This window comes from Atractosteus spatula, unplaced genomic scaffold, assembly GCF_055471065.1.
Source record: "Atractosteus spatula isolate fAtrSpa1 unplaced genomic scaffold, fAtrSpa1.hap1 Scaffold_7, whole genome shotgun sequence".
NCBI lineage: Eukaryota > Metazoa > Chordata > Actinopteri > Semionotiformes > Lepisosteidae > Atractosteus > Atractosteus spatula.
In genome coordinates this window covers 180,766-191,672 of record NW_028296901.1, presented here as the reverse complement: position 1 = coordinate 191,672, position 10,907 = coordinate 180,766, and the positions used below count along the sequence as shown (strand labels likewise).

Here is a 10,907-nt window from a genome sequence, read left to right as displayed (position 1 = left end):
AAAATTCAACGGGCAGCCCATCAATGCCAGGAACTTTGCCTTTACCTAGACTGCGCGCTGCACTTTCCACTTCCAACAAACTGATCCTGGCGTCCATCCCTTCCATCTCCTGTGCACCAGATCTATTCAATACCACATTAACGATCTCCTCCATGTGGTCTGTGTTTGTGACTTCCTCTTTAAAACAGGCTTCATAATACCGGGCCGCAGCCTCCACCATACCTTCTGCAGACTTAACAACCGTATCCGGACTCACCCGGATACCCTCAAAAACCCTCCTCCCTTGCTTTGCCCTCACCGACCGAAACAACTGACCAGTCACCTCCTCCAATGGTTCCATAACCCTGTCCCTTACACGGAACAGAAAATCCCGTGCCTTCCTCCCGTAAATCCCCTTTAGTTGTACCTTCAACTCCTGGGCTGCCTGGAAGTCAAAAGCCAGACCGCTGTTCCCTTGCTCATAAATCTTCTGCAGCGCACTCTGCAAGCGCCATACCGCCCTGTTCTCCCTGTGCGCCCGCAAGGAGCAATACTGCTGCGAAACCATTTTAAGTCTGCGCTTTAGGCCTTCCCACCAGTCAAGCAAGGCAGGCCGAGTACTCTTTTGGGCCAACCATAGCTGCAGCTTGCCTCTGATTAACAAGAAGTAATCATGCTCTCGCAAAACAGCCGTGTTAAGCTTCCACACACCCTTCCCATAGCAAACACTCACATCACCCATCTCCACATCAACAATAACATGGTCCGAAAACCAAACAGGTGACACCTTGACCTTTCGAACCGGGATACCGGAAGACACAAACACGTAGTCTAGTCTCCTTCCCACACCCCTGGAATTCCTCCATGTAACCGGAAAGGCAGAGAAGTGACCTATAAAACTGTCCCGTAACTCAAAATCACGCAACAAGCGACTAAGTTCAATCGCCCCCGTGGTCCGGGACAAAATATCCTCATTAAAATCACCCCCCAGAAAAACACGCCGGTTCGTGGTACACCAAGGCGCCAAATCAGAAAAAAAACCCCTCCTTGCACTGCGCTCTGCAGGTGCATAAACACAAATTAAACGAATCTTAGTACCCGCCCACACCCCATCCACCACAATCACTCTCCCCGGACTTACAACAAAGAACTCAGTTTCTTCCACCACCGTGCTCCCAAAAACAATACCCACCCCTGCCGAATACACTCCCCCCACACTCCACCGAGATTTCAAGTCACCCCAGTCCTTTGTAAAACGACGAATGTCTCCTTCCCCAGCCAAGTGCACTTCCTGTAGGAAGCACACATCAAACCTTTGTTCTCTTAAGAACTTAAAGACCGCAGTCCTCTTCACTATGTCCTTCAAGCCTCTCGCATTAACTGTTCGAACGAGAAGGCTCATGGCGGATCAAGATCTGTCTCTCTCTCCGAGCCATTGGACTGGCTGGAGGTGGAACTGTCCGAAATGTCTGACACAGGTGAGTACCCACCCGATGCGGAACAGTGTGGAATATCCTCCCCAGAAGTCGAAACAGCCACGTCCGGGGCCACCGACATGGCCCTCAAAGAAGCCCTGCCCCTCCTCCGTACCGGAGCCGGCGACTCCTCACCAAACGTGTCTCCCGACCCCTCCGCCTCCACCTCCATCTCCATCTCTGGCAGCCGTCGTTCCTCCCCGTGCACCTCCAGAAACTCCTCCACCGGATCCTCCCTCACCTTCTTCTCCTCCTCCGCCCCAGAATCACTCTCGACCTCCTCATGCCGTCGCTTGGCCAATGCTTTCCCCTGCTCCTGCTCGCTTTCCGCCGTCTCCGGAACTGTTGCAATCTCCTCTTCCGGCTCCGGGTCAGCCAGGCCTTGCCCCACTTCCTGCGGAAGCACGGCCTCCTGCACATCCGCAGGAGCCGGAACTACTTCCATCACCCCGCCAGCAACTTCCTCCACAATCACCGGAGCAGCTTCCTCCTCCTCCTCTCCATCCACCCTCAATAGTCCTTCGTCATACTCCCTCGCTCTTTGCACATCCCTCCACACACAATTCTTGAACAAATGTCCTTCCGTCTCACACAAGGTGCACACTTTCTTCCGGCACTCCCTTGCGACGTGTCCAAATGCTCCACACACTACGCACTCATTCCCGCGGCACTCAGCAGCCTGATGTCCGAAACCACGACATCGCCTACAAAACTTGGGCTGATTCTGATAATAGAGATATGCCCTACTAGCTCCAAGCGAAAAGGATGCCGGGGGGTGGTGAAAGCCCCCTGCCCCTCGTGCGTCCGAACGCAGTTTCACCCTGTACTTCCGCTTCCCGGCCCAAACATTACGGCTATCCAGAATTCTCTCCGGCTGGCCGATAACAGAAACATGTCGAAGCAAAAACGCTGTAACATCGTCGTCACCCAAAAAGGGATCATACAAATGTACAATTACCACCCGAAAATTGTCATGGTAGCAGCCCAACACTTCAAAATCCCTCACAAACTGCTCATCCTTCTTGTCCATGTATCTTGCAGACACCCTCTTATAGATCTCCTCGTCTCTCAAAGTAACGTCCATATACTTTAGAGGCCTATTCCCTTGTGCACACAGAATCTCCTCTGCCCGTAGGCCCAAACACCCAAACAAAACATAGTCTTCGAACTCACGTCTCCCGGGCGGTTCTCCTCCACGCATCCAACGAAAACGCAAAGTCCATTTCAGCCTGGGAGCCTCCCCGGGCCGGTCGAAGGAGTCCAACCCTTCCGCCATCCTGGAGGAGGCCTCCAGGCCAGCTCCTCGAAGAGTCCCCTCCAGTCCAGACGCAAAGAAAATCCAAGGCAATCCACACAATCAAGGAAATCCAAAAGTCAAAATGAAGTCCACAGGCAAATCCTGGTCCGCAGGTCGTTGTTCCGGTCGCAATCCTCTCCCCGATCTTCGACAAAAGGCCGAGAAGCGATGCCCGACGCCGGCCTTGGGCGGGCGCGCGGGCGTCCGGCTGGCGCGCAGCGGCGCAGGCCGACGCCTCTGGAGCCCGGTCCGCACGCGGCTGCCGGCCGCCCGGACTCCGCTCTCCCCCTCTCTTGCCTGCCTGCTTGCTCGCCTGCCTGCCCGCCAGTCCCGGGCGGGGGCCCTGCTCTTTGATCTCCTGTCAACGGCCCGACAACGACCGCAGCCGCGGGGGGCGCCAGCCGGCCGGCCTCCTTAGCTTAGGCCCCTCCCACCAGCAGCAGCCGTGCCGAGTGAGCTGCAAGCGAAAGCGGACCGTCGGCACCTGCGGGCAGAGGCAAGGGGCAGCGCTCTCTCGGGAGGGACGGGGACACACACACACCTGCCTGCCTGCCGAAAAAAAGAAAGAAAAGGTGTATATACTAAGTTTTTTGGAGGGAAAACGGCCGGCTGTCGAAAGGGGCCCGCCTGCAAGGACGGGGACACACACACACACACACACACACACACACACACACACACACACACACACACACACACACACAAGCCACGCCTGCCTCCCTGGAAAAAGGAGGAAAAAACTAAGTTTTTTGGAGGGAAAACGCACGGGAGCCGAAAAGGGGGCCGGCCTGCTTGCCGAGAGAGTCGAGGCGCGGGAAAGTGCACGGAGGGAGCACGGGAACGGGGAGGGGGAGAGAGAGAGACACAGAGACACACAGATGGACGAGAGACGAGACCGGAGAGGAAGGAGCTCCGGTCCACCTCGCTTGCTTGCTAGCTACGTCTGTCTTTTCACCGCTGAGAGAAGGTAGTGCACCGTTCCCGGAGGCGCTGCAATACCGGGCCGATGCGTGGAGAGGACGGAGCAAGCTCCTGATCCAGCTCCCTGTTCCAAAAATCCGTTTAATATGTGGTCCCCCGATGGGGGACGTATCAGATATTAAACTGATAAGAACAGATTTTTTTTTTTTTTTTTTTTTTTTTTATTGAAAAACAGTTCATAAAGGTCAAACATTCAACAATCTTCACCAAACATAAACAACACAACCACAAATGTACAAACGAAAACAAACCATCCCACAAACCAAACCCCCCATAACAAACCCATACCTCCACCCAGGGTAACACAAACTAACCATCCCGCACAGCATATCCTCATATCATACCACACCCCACCCACGTCAAACCCCCCAAGACATACATAACAAAGCAATAACATCCTTCGGCCCTCGCCCACAGTCCAAAATACGTCTCCACCCATACCCTTCCACAAACTGACACCAGAATGCTCCTTCCCTCATATCCATAATCCCGCCCTTTATGCAAATCATCCCGTCCCCTCCGCACCCTTTCCCCCCTTCATCCGCTCTTTCCTCCTTTTCAAAGCTGCATGAAGTTCATTCAACGCCCTAGCACACTCTATCGCCCTATCTCCTGACACCCTCACTGCCGTCACCCGAGACCCCTCAAGTTGATATTCGAACTTTAGAGAGTCATAAAACCTCTCCCGGGAATGCAGTTCCGCTATAATGCCCTCGTCACGAACATTACAATCCAATCTACAGGGTACTGTCCAAACGTCAGCACTACACCCCTCATCTACATCCCTGTCCCACGGAGTCTCCTTCCCCTTAGACCATTGAATACGATCTACCCGTGGTATGGCCCAACGGCCTAACACCTTCTGGAATTCTATAGCCCTAGCCTCCCTCTCTTGCCTCGTGTCCCGAACTACTCCAGATCCACCCTCCCCGGGTGTCTCTACTGCCCCTTCACTACTCTCTGCTCCTAGTGATCCCTTACCAATCCCATCACTACTCGTCTGCCCTGTCGCATCCCCCACCTTTGCCTGACCTGGCGTCTCCCTGCCCGAACATTCCATCTCACCGTCCTCCTCCGAATCCTCCACAGCCAACACCTCAAAGGGGTTGGGGTCACCAACACTCATCCTACCCCCCTTAGCCTTACTCCGTTGTTCCTCCCCCTCCGGCTTCCTCTTCGACTTCCGCTTTGCTCTTATCTCCTGCGCCTCCTTCCTTCCTTCTTCCGCAGACATTACTTCTGCCCATGAAACCCCTTCCACTAAACCTTTAGACCCTTCTCCCACCTTCCCTTCATCCTCCTGAACCTTCCCCCCAGAAGCCTCCGCCAAACCCACAACCATCGCCAAAGTCTGCGACAGACTCCCCTCTCCCAGCTCCTCTCCCGGTGTCCCCACAGTTTCTGGCACGATATCCATATCGTCACTCCCCAAACCCTCAACCCGACCAGTCACCTCCTCGTCCCTCGATGTTCCTGCAACCCTGACTGTATCCTGCTTGTCCGTCCCCGGCTGCGCCCTCGAAGGCACTGGCCCCGCTGACGCAGCCTGTGCATATGTTCGAACCTTTCCCGAACACCGATTATACATGTGCCCCTTCTCGCCACATAGATTACACACAGGCTCTTTCTTACAGTTTGCCCCCACATGCCCCTCCTCCCCACACCTTCTACATATTATACATGGACAAGTTGCAACCACATGCCCCTCCTTACCACACCTCCGACAGCCACCTGGCTGACCCGGGTAAAACAGATACCCACGACTCGCACCAATCATAAAATTTGCTGGCGGATGCACCACGGCCCCCCCCAGTCCCGCACTGGCCCGGAAGCGGACTAAGTACCTCCGCCTGCAGTTCCAATAGCCGCCTGCATCAAAAACTTTATGTCCCGGACCCTGTACATCAACAAACCGCTTCAAAAAGAATCGCACCTCTTCCTCCGGCACAAAGGGGTCGAACACATGCACTTGCAATGGCCTCAACTCCCTTTCAAACAGCGGCTCCAAATAAAAAACATTCAGCGGTTCACAATCCTTGATTGCCAATGCCTTCTCCCAAACCTTCCGACAAATCACAGCCGATGCCAAAGTAAGATCCACTGTACCTTTCCCCACAAAGTCCTGGAAACATAAAACATCCTCCACCTTCAAAGAAAAAGTCTCCACCAAAATCCGACGTGCAAACACCGCTCGATCCAAAAAAGTCCGTCCGACCTCCAAATCCCGCAGCACAAACCGCACAGAGTCCCTCATTCGTCCCTCCCGGGACCGAGGGTCTCCCGCCACCATTCCGCCACTCCGCTCGCCCATCGCCGCCTTCCCAGGAACAGGAATCCGTCAACCCGGTATCCTCCGACTCGTCTGCCTCCAACGCTCCCCTCACGCAGCAGTCCTCCGGCCCGGATACACAGCAACTCCAACTCCTCGTCAGCTCCTCGCCAGCTCCTCGTCCGCTCCTCGTCCGCTCCTCGTCCGCTCCTCCCGTCGCCTTCCCGACCCCCTGGACTAAGACCTCGGAATTGCGGGCTTGCCGGCTTAAACCTTGATCTTAGCCAAAAGGCCGAGAAGCGATGCCCGACGCCGGCCTTGGGCGGGCGCGCGGGCGTCCGGCTGGCGCGCAGCGGCGCAGGCCGACGCCTCTGGAGCCCGGTCCGCACGCGGCTGCCGGCCGCCCGGACTCCGCTCTCCCCCTCTCTTGCCTGCCTGCTTGCTCGCCTGCCTGCCCGCCAGTCCCGGGCGGGGGCCCTGCTCTTTGATCTCCTGTCAACGGCCCGACAACGACCGCAGCCGCGGGGGGCGCCAGCCGGCCGGCCTCCTTAGCTTAGGCCCCTCCCACCAGCAGCAGCCGTGCCGAGTGAGCTGCAAGCGAAAGCGGACCGTCGGCACCTGCGGGCAGAGGCAAGGGGCAGCGCTCTCTCGGGAGGGACGGGGACACACACACACCTGCCTGCCTGCCGAAAAAAAGAAAGAAAAGGTGTATATACTAAGTTTTTTGGAGGGAAAACGGCCGGCTGTCGAAAGGGGCCCGCCTGCAAGGACGGGGACACACACACACACACACACACACACACACACACACACACACACACACACACACACACACACAAGCCACGCCTGCCTCCCTGGAAAAAGGAGGAAAAAACTAAGTTTTTTGGAGGGAAAACGCACGGGAGCCGAAAAGGGGGCCGGCCTGCTTGCCGAGAGAGTCGAGGCGCGGGAAAGTGCACGGAGGGAGCACGGGAACGGGGAGGGGGAGAGAGAGAGACACAGAGACACACAGATGGACGAGAGACGAGACCGGAGAGGAAGGAGCTCCGGTCCACCTCGCTTGCTTGCTAGCTACGTCTGTCTTTTCACCGCTGAGAGAAGGTAGTGCACCGTTCCCGGAGGCGCTGCAATACCGGGCCGATGCGTGGAGAGGACGGAGCAAGCTCCTGATCCAGCTCCCTGTTCCAAAAATCCGTTTAATATGTGGTCCCCCGATGGGGGACGTATCAGATATTAAACTGATAAGAACAGATACTACACTTGATCTTAGCCAAAAGGCCGAGAAGCGATGCCCGACGCCGGCCTTGGGCGGGCGCGCGGGCGTCCGGCTGGCGCGCAGCGGCGCAGGCCGACGCCTCTGGAGCCCGGTCCGCACGCGGCTGCCGGCCGCCCGGACTCCGCTCTCCCCCTCTCTTGCCTGCCTGCTTGCTCGCCTGCCTGCCCGCCAGTCCCGGGCGGGGGCCCTGCTCTTTGATCTCCTGTCAACGGCCCGACAACGACCGCAGCCGCGGGGGGCGCCAGCCGGCCGGCCTCCTTAGCTTAGGCCCCTCCCACCAGCAGCAGCCGTGCCGAGTGAGCTGCAAGCGAAAGCGGACCGTCGGCACCTGCGGGCAGAGGCAAGGGGCAGCGCTCTCTCGGGAGGGACGGGGACACACACACACCTGCCTGCCTGCCGAAAAAAAGAAAGAAAAGGTGTATATACTAAGTTTTTTGGAGGGAAAACGGCCGGCTGTCGAAAGGGGCCCGCCTGCAAGGACGGGGACACACACACACACACACACACACACACACACACACACACACACACACACACACACACACACACAAGCCACGCCTGCCTCCCTGGAAAAAGGAGGAAAAAACTAAGTTTTTTGGAGGGAAAACGCACGGGAGCCGAAAAGGGGGCCGGCCTGCTTGCCGAGAGAGTCGAGGCGCGGGAAAGTGCACGGAGGGAGCACGGGAACGGGGAGGGGGAGAGAGAGAGACACAGAGACACACAGATGGACGAGAGACGAGACCGGAGAGGAAGGAGCTCCGGTCCACCTCGCTTGCTTGCTAGCTACGTCTGTCTTTTCACCGCTGAGAGAAGGTAGTGCACCGTTCCCGGAGGCGCTGCAATACCGGGCCGATGCGTGGAGAGGACGGAGCAAGCTCCTGATCCAGCTCCCTGTTCCAAAAATCCGTTTAATATGTGGTCCCCCGATGGGGGACGTATCAGATATTAAACTGATAAGAACAGATTTTTTTTTATGTTTTATTAGAAATCAGTAAAAAACAGTGCTTTCAAAAGTTTACTCTACCCTCCACCTTTACACCCATGTGATCAAGTCCTTCCATCTTTCGCGTGCTGCGGCGAATCCCCATCGGAGGACGTCCCACCGGATCTTCCGTGAGACGTCCCTCTTGACTCTCCTCAAGATGGCCGGCACTGACCTCTCCACGCCGTGTTTGACCAGCTCTGACCTCGCGTCCCACACGTGGAGCTTGGTCAGGCTGATCAGGAGCCACAGGAGAAACGCCGCATTCCATTTTCGGGAACCAGCCACGCCCTTCATCACCGTGTTCAGAGTCAGGAGGGACCCCAGGCCTACCTGTGCGTAGAGGTGCTGGCTGGACTTCCACACCCTCTGCACGAACCCGCACTCCCAAAAGACATGATTTACTGTTTCTTCCCCTGTGCAGCCGTGCCTCGGGCACTGGCTCTTCTTTGACAAGCCATGCGAGCACATGACGGCCCTGACCGCCATTCGACCCCACACGCCGAGCCAGTTCAGGTCCTTTAGTCTGTTATCCAGGCCCTTTGGCTGGGCCTGCTGCCAGATGTCACTGGGCACACCCAGGAGCGCTGGCCTGTCCAGTGCTGTGACCACCTGGTACATCTTCCTATGGCTCAGCGCGATGTCTTTGTCCCGTACCTCTGGGTGTGCCCTCAGCCACTGCACTGCGTGTCGGTAGTGCAGTGGGAGCCGCTCGGCCTTCGGGGTCGTGTTGCTCCATGCGGCCAGGTGTCTCATGCTCGCTGCCAGCCAGAGGCTCACGAACCGGCCACACAGGTGGGGCGGGTTTCCGTGCAGGATGACGCACAGGTTGGCAACGAAAACACAGTCCAACTTCACTGGGAAGTTTGGGATCCCTCTGCCTCCTTCCGTGATAGGTCTGCACATATCACTCCGGCGGGTCCGTTCGTATGAGTGGCCCCAAACGAAAGTGAAAACTGTTTTAACCAGTTCCTTCCTCTTCCTTGCGGGTAGGGGGTACACTACCGCCAGGTGGAGAAGCAAGGGCAGGATCTCCACTTTCAGCACCAGCGCCTTCCCTATCCATGTCAGGGATCGATGCTGCCAAAGGCCCAGCTTCTGCTTGATCTTCCGGAACCTGGCCTCCCAGTTCAGCCCTGAGGGGTCCAGGGTGTGAAATAGGACCCCCAGGATTTTCACCGGGCCGGCTGTCTGTTTCAGTCCTCCGGTGATCTCCGGTGCGTACGGCCAGGTTCCAAAAAGCTTCACCAGGCTCTTGGCGCGATTCAGTTGGGCGCCAGTGCCTCTGGAGTAGGCCTCCACGATGTCCAACACCCTCCCCAGACTCCTGTCAGAGCTGAGGAAGAGTGTCACGTCATCCGCGTAGGCCGCGGTTTTAGCTTCCTGCCCACCTCCACCTGGCACCTTAATTCCCTCCACTCCGGGGTCCTTTCGTAAGGGATCCAGCAGCAGCTCAAGAAAGATGACGTACAGCAGGGGCGAGAGTGGACATCCCTGTCGCACACCACACCTTACCGGAATCCTCCTCCCTACTGCTCCGTTGACTCTTACCCGGGACGTGGCGCCATTGTAGAGCGCTTCGATCCACCTGACGAAAGCGTCAGGCAGACCCTTCCTCCTTAGGAGTGCCCACAGGGTCTCATGGTGGACCCGGTCGAACGCCTTCGCCTGATCTAGGCTCACCAGCATGAGCGGCAGGCCTCTGTCCTCCACCCAAGCAATTGTGTCCCGGATCAGCTGTAGAGTCCAGCTGATCTTCCGGCCTGCCACGCCACATGTCTGGTCCGCCCCGACCAGCTCCGGCATCACCGTTCTCAGACGGCCGCCCAGCACCCTGGCCAAGATCTTATAGTCCGTGCACAGGAGCTGGATCGGCCTCCAGTTTCCCAGGTCCGCTTTGTCTCCTCCCTTGTAGATCAGGGTCACGACGCCGGTCTTCATAGAGAGGCCCAGTTCATTGCTGTCCAGGGCCTCATTGAAGACCTGCACCAGAAAAGGCTCTAGCTGGTCCCAGAAGGTGCGGTAGAACTCCGCTGGTAGGCCGTCGACTCCGGGGACGGTCCCCTTCTTCAAACCAAACAATGCTGTCTTGATTTCCGCCCCCGTCACAGGCCCGACCAGCGAGGCGGGATCGTCCACCGCCTTCTCAACACCCTCCAGGAGCCTCTCCTTGGTGCTGGCGTCGATCTCCTTCTCCTGGAACAAGGTAGCGTAAAACCCTGTGGCACACTCCAGCATCCCGGGTAAGTCCGTGACTGCAGTCCCATCTTCGCGCCGCAAGCTTTCGAAGCAGCAGCGCTCCTGCTGCCTCCTCACGGCGCTGAAGAATTGGGGAGAGCACTGTTCTTCTCCCTCCTTCCAAACTCCCCGCAGCCTGAAAAGAAAGTTCTTTGCTCTCTGCAGCCACGTGTCTCTAAGCAGGCTCCTGACGATGGCAATCTTCTCGCCGTTGAAGGCGCCCCCCTGGTTCAGCTGCTCGTACAGTGCTTCTAGCTCCTCTTGGAGCTGGGCGCACTGGCGTTCCTCCAGACTCCGCCGGATCCAGCAGTATCGCCTGGTGACCGTCGCGAGAGTCTGTTTACACGATTCCCACCAGTGCACCGCCGAGCTAAAGAGCTCTCTTCTCCTCCCCAGGTCTTTCAGCACTG

At 57.3% G+C, this 10,907-nt stretch overlaps 3 non-coding genes across 3 annotated transcripts; all 3 read right to left on the bottom strand.

Annotated features, from left to right (window-relative positions):
* Positions 1 to 3,716: 3,716 nt before the first annotated feature.
* Positions 3,717 to 3,908, bottom strand: LOC148805517 (U2 spliceosomal RNA). Its single transcript, XR_016090239.1, has one exon. It is a non-coding gene; the product is annotated as a U2 spliceosomal RNA (small nuclear RNA).
* Positions 3,909 to 7,100: 3,192 nt separating this feature from the next.
* LOC148805516 (U2 spliceosomal RNA) lies at positions 7,101 to 7,291 on the bottom strand. The gene has a single exon (XR_016090325.1). It is a non-coding gene; the product is annotated as a U2 spliceosomal RNA (small nuclear RNA).
* Positions 7,292 to 8,088: 797 nt separating this feature from the next.
* Positions 8,089 to 8,280, bottom strand: LOC148805515 (U2 spliceosomal RNA). Its single transcript, XR_016090212.1, has one exon. It is a non-coding gene; the product is annotated as a U2 spliceosomal RNA (small nuclear RNA).
* Between the last annotated feature and the right edge of the window lie 2,627 nt (positions 8,281 to 10,907).